Source organism: Vicugna pacos, chromosome 16 (assembly GCF_048564905.1).
Source record: "Vicugna pacos chromosome 16, VicPac4, whole genome shotgun sequence".
Taxonomy (NCBI): domain Eukaryota; kingdom Metazoa; phylum Chordata; class Mammalia; order Artiodactyla; family Camelidae; genus Vicugna; species Vicugna pacos.
Window position 1 is genome coordinate 40,288,848 of NC_133002.1, and position 11,172 is coordinate 40,300,019.

General features: G+C 45.5%; 1 non-coding gene across 1 annotated transcript; it reads right to left on the minus strand.

Moving 5' to 3' along the window:
- Positions 1–290: 290 nt before the first annotated feature.
- Positions 291–363, minus strand: TRNAS-AGA (transfer RNA serine (anticodon AGA)). The gene has a single exon. It is a non-coding gene; the product is annotated as a tRNA-Ser (tRNA).
- Positions 364–11,172: the final 10,809 nt, after the last annotated feature.

Genomic DNA, 11,172 nt, shown 5'->3' on the forward strand with positions numbered 1-11,172 from the left:
CTTGTACTTTATCCACTTGTATCCCAATCCTTGCTGCGGAGCAGATGTGGAGAAAAGGTTTTTGAACTGGCTATCTGACCGACTGAATGAATGAACTCGGAGATCTTTGTGGGTGGGAACCAGAATGACTCATTTAACTCTTCGTTAGTTCAAGATGATGTCTTGGGGTTCACAATAGCTTGGCTTGATTTTTCCATATGTGCCTGGTCCTAGAATCACCTGTGTTGCTTGTTTTCTTTCTTTCTTATTTTTTTGAGGCGGGGAAGGGGAAGTAATTAGATTTATTTTAATGGAGGTACTGGGAATTGAACCCAGGACCTCGTGCGTTCTAAGCAGGCACTCTACCACTGAGCTATACCCTCCCCCCTGGTTTGTTCATTATATGTGAGTTTCTTGGGTCCCTCTCCTAAGGACACATGTTCAGTGGATCTGGTTTGGGATCTGGAATCTCTTTCACAAGTGTTCTAGGAAATCCTTATGACTGGTGTTGGGCCGCACCCCGTGGGCCTGAAAGCCTTGTAGTTGCTCAACCTTGAGACCAAAGAAAGAGCCCAGATACAGCAGAAGAGACATCAGTGGTTTATTAGACAGGGAATCTGACACAAAGGGTCCTAGAGCGACACCTCACCCCGTGCGGCAGATGGCAGGCGGGACACCACAGTGGTTTTCCCTGCTCTGGGGAGATGGGGCTACTGTTTACGGGGGAACTGACAACAGGTGGGCTCTTGAGTTACCAGGGACTAGTTAAGCCCTACAATTAAGAGGATTGGATAGTCATGTGCGTGAAGCCGAGGATGGTCAAGCCGGGGGAGATATAGAGAGCAAGAGAGCATCTCAAGTGGCCCGACCGTAACATCAGGCAAGTTTGAGAGACTGCTACCAGCAGAAAGGTAAGAATGACCTGGGTGCTTATTTAAAATATACCATCCTAGAACCCACCCAGACCTCTTAGAGAATCTTCAGGGCAGGATCTGGTACATTTAACAAGTCCCCAGATGTCTCACTCTCACATGTGATGGGGGATGCACTGCTTTAGCCCAGTGGGTCTCAACCCTGCCTGCTTAACAGAATCACCTGGGAGCTTTAAAACTGTCTGGGGCAGAACCCCATTATCTGTTCTTAAAGGCTTTCTGGATAATCCTGGTGTATACTTTGGGTGGGGAACATCTGATGATGGCCCTCTATAGCTGGGATTCTCAGCACCCTTCTCCCATCTAACTGTGCATTGGAGTCACCCCAGGGGGCTGGCGGTGCTGGTGGTTATGCTTTCAATACTCAACGCCCCACCAAAACCAATTAAATCAGAACCCAAACTGGGGAGAAGGAGAGGGGAGAGGCTGGGCCTGGTTATTTAAAAACAATCTTCCTAGGGGTTTCTAACAGGTAGAGGGGTGAGGCCCCTGGAACTTGGCTGTATGCAGACGGGAGGGCAGCAGTGCCGAAGCTTTCACAGCCGACGCGGTCATAAACCTCCAGAGGTACGCGGACGAACAGCCTTTGCCCCTGCCTCCGCTCCGAGAGTCAGGATTTAGCACACCTGCCAGGTCCAATAAACCTGTGTTTCTGCTTTTAAAAACAGCTGCATGAGCCCCCTCTGTCAGAGACCCTCTCGAGGCCACCATTTCATTATTTATTCAGTATTTTCATAACGGATCCATCAGCCCAAGTGTAAAAGTGCCAAAGAGAAAACTTTTGTTTTTAATGATTATGCACCTCTTTGGCTTTGTTACCATAATTTCTGGGGGAACAACAATTACCTTGTGTCTGGCTGGTCTTCCTCTGAGTGTGGAGGCCTTCCAGTCGGTTTAGAGGGACCATCAGTCTCCGGGACCATTGCCGACTGCATGCTAATATTCCGATCCTGCCTGGGGTTGGGGACCTCAGGCGGAATGCCGGGTTCAGGAATCTGCTCCTCTGTGCATGTGTGCGCTCGGTGAATCTCTGCTGAGCACCTTCAATGTGCTGGGCTCTCTGATGGGGGCCAGAGATTAAGTGTGACAAATGCCACTTTGGAGGTAGGGACAAAAACTAAAGAACTGAAAAGAGAGTGATTCATTCTGGGGTGTGTATGTGTGTCAGCCTGGGAAGCCTTCTCCAAGGAAGTGATGTTTGCCCTGGGTTTTGAAGTATAAATAGGAGTCTTGCTGAAAAGAGAGCATAAACTTAGGGCTGTCGTCAACCTGGTCAAATGATTCGAATCATCCTGAAAAGTCCAGGCTGTACTCCAGACCATCAGATAAGAACCTCTGGGGGTGAGACCCAGGCATCAGGACTTTTTAAAGCCCCCCAGGTGATTTCAAAGTGCAGCCAAGGTTGGAAACCATGTATTAAGGGGATGAAGGGAGAGACTGTCTAGAAAAAAAAAAATTCACATAGCCTTGAACCTTCCAAAGGTGGTCAGTCTATACACTTCTCTCCAGCCCTTCCCAACTGTTCCAGAGAAATGAAAAGGCGGGGGGTGGGGGTGGGAGGGTGAGGGGTTGGTTTGGAAGCAAACAGACGATGTGCTGACTGCTATACCATAGCTGTGTGACTGTTGTTCATTTATTTATGCAGTTGATGATTCGGCAAGTCTATTGTGTCTCTGTTGTACTGGGTGCTGGGAAGCCAGCAGTGAATCAGATCAAGCTCTTGCCCTGGGGGAGCTCACCGCCTCCTGGGGAGATGGGCAGATACATTTCTAATGCAGTGTCAGAAGTGGGGGCAGGGAGCTCGGGGAGCCCCCACTAGGGGTACCTAGTGCAGTCTCCTGAGGTTAGGGAGAGTTTCCCAGAGGAAATGACCTAAGGAGATATCTGAAAGACCTGGCCAGGCAAAGGGGAGGAGGGAAGAGATGGAGGCACAAGCTGGGGAAACTGCGTGTGCGAAAGGCCAGAGGCAAGTGTGATTATGGTACCTTCAAGGGACTTGCAAGTATTCACTCTGGGTGGAGTATGAAATGGGACGTGGGAGAGGGATAAGAGAGAAGCTGAAAAAACAGGCAGGGGCCAGATCATAAGAGGCCTTGTTAGCTGAGGTGTGGAGGCTGTGCTTTATCCTATGAGGCGTGTTTATTTGTGCAGTGTGATTAGATTGCAGGAGCGTTACAGGAATCTTTGTGAGAGATGACAGACAGAGGTCTGAGCTCTGGTGGTGTCAGTGCAGAGAGAGAGAAGCAGACAGAGTCAGGAGAGGTTGACTCCCTCTGTACAGCACTCTCCTCGCTGGTTGTCTGTCCTGTGCAATCTAGATGCCTTGGTCTCCTCAACTCAGGGAGTCCGCCTGGCTGTCCTCGGGTCCCTCTCTCTGCACTGCAGCCTGAACACTACTCAGGGATCACTGTCCTTTGTTAACAACGTCCAGCGTCTTGCAAACTTTTATTTTTGGTCTGTTTTTTGGTTGCTTCAGGTGGGAAGTAAATCCAGTCTCTACTAGTCCATCTTGACTTGAAGGAAACAAAAGTCCTTCAGTTTATTTATTTATTTGTTTGTTTGTTTTGGGGGGGTAGGTAATTAGGTTTATATATATATTATTACTATTTTTTAGCTAGAGGTACTGGGGATTGAACCCATGACCTTGTGCATGCTAAGCATGTGCTCAGCCACTGAGCTATATCCTCCCCCCTAGTTTTATTTTTTTAATCCAAGAATTATTTAAGAAAGACAAGATCCTTCTGTTTTCTGTTGTTAATTTTTGCTTAATTACTATATTAACATTATTTTTGTGACTGGAAAATGTTTTCTGTTTTTACTATTTGAGATTTAAAAGCATAGAACCTGAGGCCTCAAATCACAAAACAAAAATCAACTTTTGTGATTTGAATTTTAAAAAGACATGTTTGACTTTTAGAGCATTAGATGTACTTTATGGGTTGTTAGTTGGTCTTCTCAGTCCTTACCTTTTATCCCCTTGGCCTGTCATGGATGGAGAGACATCATCTAAATTTCACCGCAAATGCATTTCTCTATTTTCCTTTGTATTTCCATGAGTTTTCAATTCATATTCATGATGCTTTGGTATTCGGTGCATAAATACCTTTTTGTGACCACACCCTTTGTCATTATAAAATATCCTTCTTTATTGCATTTATTTATTTGTTTTGCTCTCCATCCAACTTGTTAGATATTATGATTTTGATTTCTACTTTCTTTTTGGGGGCATATAGCTAATAATCATTGCTTTCAATTTAACCTTGGTCTCTAATTTTGATCATCATGATTCACTTTCAGATACTAAAAAGTCCAATCTAACTTCACACTCGGTGGGTGGTGCCCCTTCCATCCCCTTTGCTATTCTGACGCTATACTTTCTGTTATTTCGGTGATCACCCCCTCATTTCTAGTCTTCAGCTGATACAGGATGATGGGGGTGATGTTTCCTGCACTGGTTTGGTATCTTTTAATGAATTTTGCATGACTATTTTGAATCGTTTGTTCTTTCTTTTTTATCAAAGAATAGTTGATGTACAATATTATATGTTTCCGGTGTACAACATGGTGATTCATAATTTTAAAGGTTATACTTCATTTATAGTTATTATAAAATATTGGCTATATTCCCTGTGCTGTACAATATATCCTTGTAGCTTATTACTTTTATACACAGTAGTTTTAACCTCTTAAATTACCTACCCCTAAATTGCCTCTCCTCTCTCCCCCTCCCCACTGGTAACCATTAGTTTGTTCTCTATATCTGTGAGTCTGTTTCTTTTTTATTATATTCACTAGTTTGTTCTATACTTTTAGACTCCACATATATAAGTGATATACAGTATCTGTCTTTCTCTATCTGACTTATTTCGCTGAGCATAATGGCCTCCAAGTCCATCCATGTTGTTGCAAATGGCGAAATTTCATTCTTTTTTAGAGCTAAGTAGTATTCTGTTGTGTATATGTACCACATCTTCTCATCCATTTATCTCTTGATGGACACTTTGGTTGCTTCCATATCTTGGTTACTGTAAATAATGCTGCTATGAACATTGGGGTGCATGTATCTTTTTGTTTTCATTTTTTGGGGGGACATATACCCAGGAGTGGAATTGCTGGGTCATATGGTAAGTTGGTAACTCTATTTTTAATTTTTTTGAGGAACCTCCATCCTGTTTTCCATAGTGGCTGAACTAATTTACATTCCCATCAACAGTGTACGAGGGTTCCCTTTTCTCCACGTCCTTGCCAGCATTTGTTATTTATGTTCTGCTAGATGTTAGCCATTCTAACAGGTGTGAGGTGATATCTCGTTGTGGTTTTGATATGCATTCCCCTGACGATTAACGATATCAAGCCTGTTGGTTCATGTGTCTGTTGGTCACCTGTATGTCTTCTTTGGAAAAAGCATTGTTATTTAAAATATGGGAATATATGTTATCCGTCATTTTCTGCTTTTCGTCTTAAACTGAAAAATTGAGACAACAGGAAATTTCCATTCTACATCCTATTAGGGCTGTAGAGCAAAGCAAATTGGTGCTTCCAGCCCTGTCCAAGGCAGGAGGATATTAGATACTAATGTTTAGTACTGGTTATCTAGACAGAAATAACCCAGGAATGTAGAAAGAAAACAGAGTAATTTGACATAGTCTGTGCATGATGTGTGTCAGGAACTGTCCTCCGTGCTGTGAGGATGCATTGATGAAAGGCATGGTCCTGTCCTCAGAGCCATGCACGTGTAGAACCAGCCATCATACAATTCTGGTGTGCACCACTGCCTGAGAGCAAGTGGAACACAACAGGGACCAGAGAAGGGAGGTAGGACTGGGGTGGAGGGTGGGGTTGGACAGGGTGGTTCAGGTTAGGAATGGCAGAGATGGCTAACTGTCCGTGAGACGTGGGTGCTCCCCATTTCACAGGGTAAAGCATTATTTCTTCCTTGTATCCCGAAGTGGCCTCACCATTGCTCTTGCTAATGAAATGGGAAGTACTTCCAGTCTGGAGCTCTTTTTTTTTTAAAGGAAGTACTGGCGATTGAACCCAGGACCTCATGCATGCTAAGCACATGCTCTACCACTGAGCTATACCCACCCCCCTGGTCTGGAGCTTTTAAGCATGAGTATGGCTTGTCTCCTTGCTTCTTTCTTGGCTGAGGCAGAACCACCAGACAGCAGGAGCCTGGGTTCCTGAAATCATCCCAAGGAGGAAAGGCACCTACCAACCAAGAACTCTTAGCTTGGTCTTTTCCTTGAGGGAGAAATAAACTATTGTGATAAGTCACTGACAGTTTGGGATTGGTAAGAGTTAGAGGTACCCTAATTAATCTGGAAGACTTCATGGAGCAAGTTGCATTGAACTGGGTCTTGAATAGCATGTAGGATTTGACACCAAATCTGCCAGGGTCTTGCTCTGGGACTTTCCAGCCTCCAGAACTGTGAGAAATAAATTTCTGTTGTTTAAGCCACCCATTCTATGGCATTTTTGTTATAGCAGCCCGAATGGACTAAGAGGATTTTTTAACCTTATTCTACAGATAGTGAAACTGAGGCTTAGCCCACGATCAAGGTCAAAATAGTTAATTGGATGTTTCCTGGGAAAACTTGGCTTCGAGTCATGGTTCAGGAAAAAAAAAATTGTCTTCGATTTGTCATTTTGGGGTTCAGAGAATCAGCTTGGTTTTTTCTTGTTTGGGGTTCAAAATTTAGTTTGAATCCTTGGCTCTAAGATTCTCTGGTTCTTCATAAATATTTAAATAAGTTAAAAGCCATACTTAAAATATTTCTTTTTATTAATTAATTTTTTTAATGGAGGTACTGGGGATTGAACCTAGGACCTTGTGCATGCTAAGCAAGCACTCTAATACTAAACTATACCCTCCCCCCCAAAACCATAAAATTGATGTCACAGATATACTTGGGCATCCAGAGTGAGTGAGCTTTTACTTCGGCCCGTGGTTCTGGGAGGGTGATGGCTGGTGCCCACTGAGATGAATGATGGCCATGGGGTGTCAAAGGGGAGCGATGACTAACATTAAAGTGGGTCTGTGTAAACAAAAATGAATTTCATGTGGACCCATTTTTATCAGGCAGTTTTCCGTGTAGGGTGATGTTCTGCAGACACATGCAGACTGGGCACCGTCTCTCCCAGCCTCCCAGCTGGTGCTGTATCTTCTCTGCTCTTTCCAGTCCCAGGGCGAGGGCTGTGCCAGGCAGCGCTTCCCGGCCAGCCCACTTAGGCACCTCCAATGGTCTGACTCAGAAAGCAGGGAGAAACCGTGAGCCAGAGCCAGGCACAGGCCTGGGCAAAACGTGTGAAGCCGAGTGTTTATAACAGTGAGAAACTGGAAATCACCCAAATGCCCAACGGTCAGAGGGGCAAGGGGGGGCGAAAGCATTCCAGCACCTACGCCGTGCCTCATTGTGTGGAATCGCCAGGCTACCAATCTCTATTTTACGGACGTAAAACATGGTTTGGGGTGGGAGGTGGGGGGTCTTTCCAAAAGGCAGTCAAGCACTCTTGTCTAGGGCAGATTTGGCTAGAACACATCCCTAAAGGGGATCGCCCTGATGCCTTCACAGGCCAGGCCTGTGCTGAGAAATTCACAGGGTAGTTTATTTAATCTTCAACAACCTCTAGAGAAGTTGATATTAACATTCCCAGTTTAGGAGAAATGGAGGCTTTTTATTTTTGTTTTTAAAGAAGACACTGAGGCTCAAAGATAAGAAATGATTTTCTTAACCTCACGTGTGAAGTGAGAGAGCCAGAATTCAAACTTAAATTTTGTAAAACTCCAGACCCTGGGCTCTGGTGTCAGACTGTATTGGGTCATATCCTCCACTTACGAGTTGTGTATACCTAAGGGAAATTATTGTCTCTTTCATCCTTGGTGAAATGGGGGTGATAAAAATTCTTGCCTTTCTGGGCTGTTGGGAGGAAAAAGGGAGTTAAAACATGCGTACCAGGCACACTCAATAAATGTTGGCTGTTGTTATTTTTATCATTTATTATTCCTACCACTTCTCTAAGACACGTACATGGCTCCCGGGATAATGTTTACACGGAGGGAAACAGACCAGGATTGAATGCTTCCTTGTCTTAGAAGCCTTGGGCCGATTTGATCACAACAGCCTTTGCGTATTCCAAACATGGAGAAGTGTCTGGAATAAAACTCCCAAACAGGACAGAGGAGACTCTGTTTACCCAGGCCAAGATTGACTTCTGGAGCAGCGCAAAGGTGAGACGAGGGTGCCTGCTGATGAGGTGACTGGGGCACACAGGTCTCATGTCATCTCTAAGAAATGAAAGGGAAGCCAGACTTGAAAGGACCTGGTGGGTCTCCAGCTGGAGCTCTGCCAGTGGTTTACCATCAAGCCTCATTTTTATCTGTCCATTGGCTTGTGCCTTTTATGATTGGTTCGATGAGGTCCTACTGAGAGGGAGGGGAATGGACTGGATGTTTGAACCTTGTGACCTTTTTCCTCCACTTCCCTAAGGCTTTGGAATAATAACCCATTTCATGTCATGGTGGGTTCAGATGGCAGGTTATAGAGGTATCGTGGAGGGAGCAATCAGCGTGTCCACAGCTTGACCGTGGTAGAAGGCTGTAACTCTGTTGCAAAGCCTGGAGCCTTCCAACCTAGTCAGGGCGTTCCTGCCTTCTCCCAACTCCTCCACAATTTCCGGCCGCAGGGAGTCAGGATCTGTGTAGACACTGCAGGTGTGCGCCAGCGTCGTTTTTCTCCCCTCTGGGCGCTCAGAAGACTCCATTTCAGTTGGGCGGGGCCGCGTGGCTCTGGCCGATGGGCTGTGAGAGGAAAGGACACGGGTCCTCCCCCGGGCAGAAGGGCTGCAGTATCCCGGGCAGGTGCGCCTCCTCCTGCTGTCTCTTCCAGCTCTGGGGTGTTACCCCGCGGTACCGCTCCGGGGTAGAGCAGCCTCCTGCAGCCTGGGCCCCTGTGCCTGAATGGGGCAGAGCGCTGCCTCTCCTCACCCTCATGGGACGGGAACACAAGCGAGAGAGAAACGTGCGTTGTGTGATGCCACTGAGGTTCCGGGGCTGTTTCCCCAGCCTAACCCAGGCCGCTCAGCCAATACAGGGTGCCCATGCCTCTGGGTTGCTGCTTTGTGTCTCCACCATGTGTCAGACCTGGTGTTTGGCCTTGCCCTTTGCTTGCTAGGGAAGCCCCCCCCCCCTTTTTTCTTTTAAAAATTATTTTTAAAAAATTTTCTTAAGGTAACACGTGTACCTGGTTAAAAAATTAAAATTGTGCAGTATGACACCCTGCCCCTGAATCCAACTCTCCAGAGTCCAACTCCATAAACTCTTTAAGTCTTCCTTTTGGCATTTTATGCTGTATTTCTAAATAATCTGTTTATAATGCTATTTCTTTTTTTCCTCCAGTTTTATTGTGCTATAACTGACATTTATCATTGTGTACATTTAGGTGTACAAGGTAATGATTTGACTTACATAGATTATGAAATATACTCTTGAGGAAAATTTTTTTCTGAGTTATCTATTAACCTCCTGCTAAAACAGATTTTTCTCTTTCCCCAACCTGGCAACGCCCCCCCCCCCCATTCACTTCTACTCTCTTCATCCTCCTAATCTAGTTATATTGTGATTTTTGGTTGAGCCAATATCCGGTGTTTGCCTAATCGTGACTATATAAGTATTGTCTATGGCTGAGTCACATGCGGTGCAATGATTACCTTTTATTCCTTATACAATATAGTAGAAACCCCCATTTTCTATTCCCAGGAACACAGAAGATTCCATTTCCCAGCCTCCTTTGTGGTTCAGCTTGGGACCATGTGACTAAGTTCTGGCCAATGGAAATGCATGTGGAAGTGATACAGCCCTTTGGGTCCAAGGTCTCCTCCACACGCTTGTTCCAGGTGGCTGGACTGAAGGGCACTGACATGGTGGAGGTGCCAGATGCAAGGGGGCTGGGCTCCTGAGTCACCCCTTGGGGGAAAGCCACCAAGCATTAGCCTGTGACATGGATGAGATATAGACCTTTCTGTGTTAAGCCACTGAGATTTTAAGATGTCTTTTGGGACAGCTATCATTAATACCTAATACTTTCAGCCTTTAAAGAAAATTATTCTCCAGTTTGCTTAAGATCCTTTTAATCATCTTAATTCGTCCTCAGACTCTCCCACAGAATTACAGATCTCTCAGTAAAGTCAAACAGCCAGCCTCTTCAGTGCTTTCTGCCCTTTCCCCACAACTAATCCCCGTGCCTCGTTGGTGGGACTTCAGGTTTTTCTCTGCCTGACAGGGAGGCAGGAGGCTACTTGGAAGCGGGGATAGGTTATGTTTAAGGAAAGGCGGTCTCACTTAATGGTTAAGAGCTTAAGCTTTTCAAATTTAGCAGCTGTACGACTTAGGGCAATTTTCTTAACCTTTCTGAGACTCAGCATCCTTGTCTGAAAAATGAGGATAATAATAACCCAACTTGGTAGGACTGTTGTGAGGATTAAATAAGATGATTCTTGTCAAGTGCTCTCAGCACAATTTCTGGCACAGAGCAGGTGCTGATAATTACTAGTTGTTATTATTATTATTAAGATGAAAAAGCTTTGGGGAATGACTATACTTCCAGGAAATTCAACCTGGGAGTGAGTTTTCAGCTTTGCTTTGGACTATAGGCAACTCTATTCCCAAACTCTAGAGACCAGCGGAAGAAGGACCAACTTGGAGAGGTCTGTCCCAGCGTGGGACAGCAGCAGCCTCCCTATGGACTGGGACCACATGCCGGGACCCTTCCTTTAGCTCCTCAGTGTGGGCTGGGCTGGCCTGAGCTGGGGCTTCCCGAAGGTCCTTGTTTCCCCCACGTCAACTATTCCCTCCCTCCACCCTTGGGTTAGGAGGTGGTGCTTCTCAATCTCCTTCCTTCCCTTAGAGAGGAGACAGGTGCCAATTAACTCAATAACACATGTTTATTGAGTACCTACTGCATGCCAGGCACTGTGCTAGACAATGGAGTATAAGAGTTAGTAAATAGACTTTGCCCTTTAAAGAGTTTGTAATTAAGTGGGAGAGGCAGATGGTGAACACGTGGAAGTCTAGTTATACACTGCAGGCCAGGCTGGAAAGGAAAACATTGCATCCTAGGAGTATCCAGGGTGATCACCTTCAGCCGGGGGTCAGCAGGGAACCCCATGCAGGGTCTAACAGCCCATAAGCAGGAATTTGGATTTTATTTTGGTTGGAAAGCAGTGGAGACCCTGACTGGTTTAGAGCAGGGGACTGGTGTGA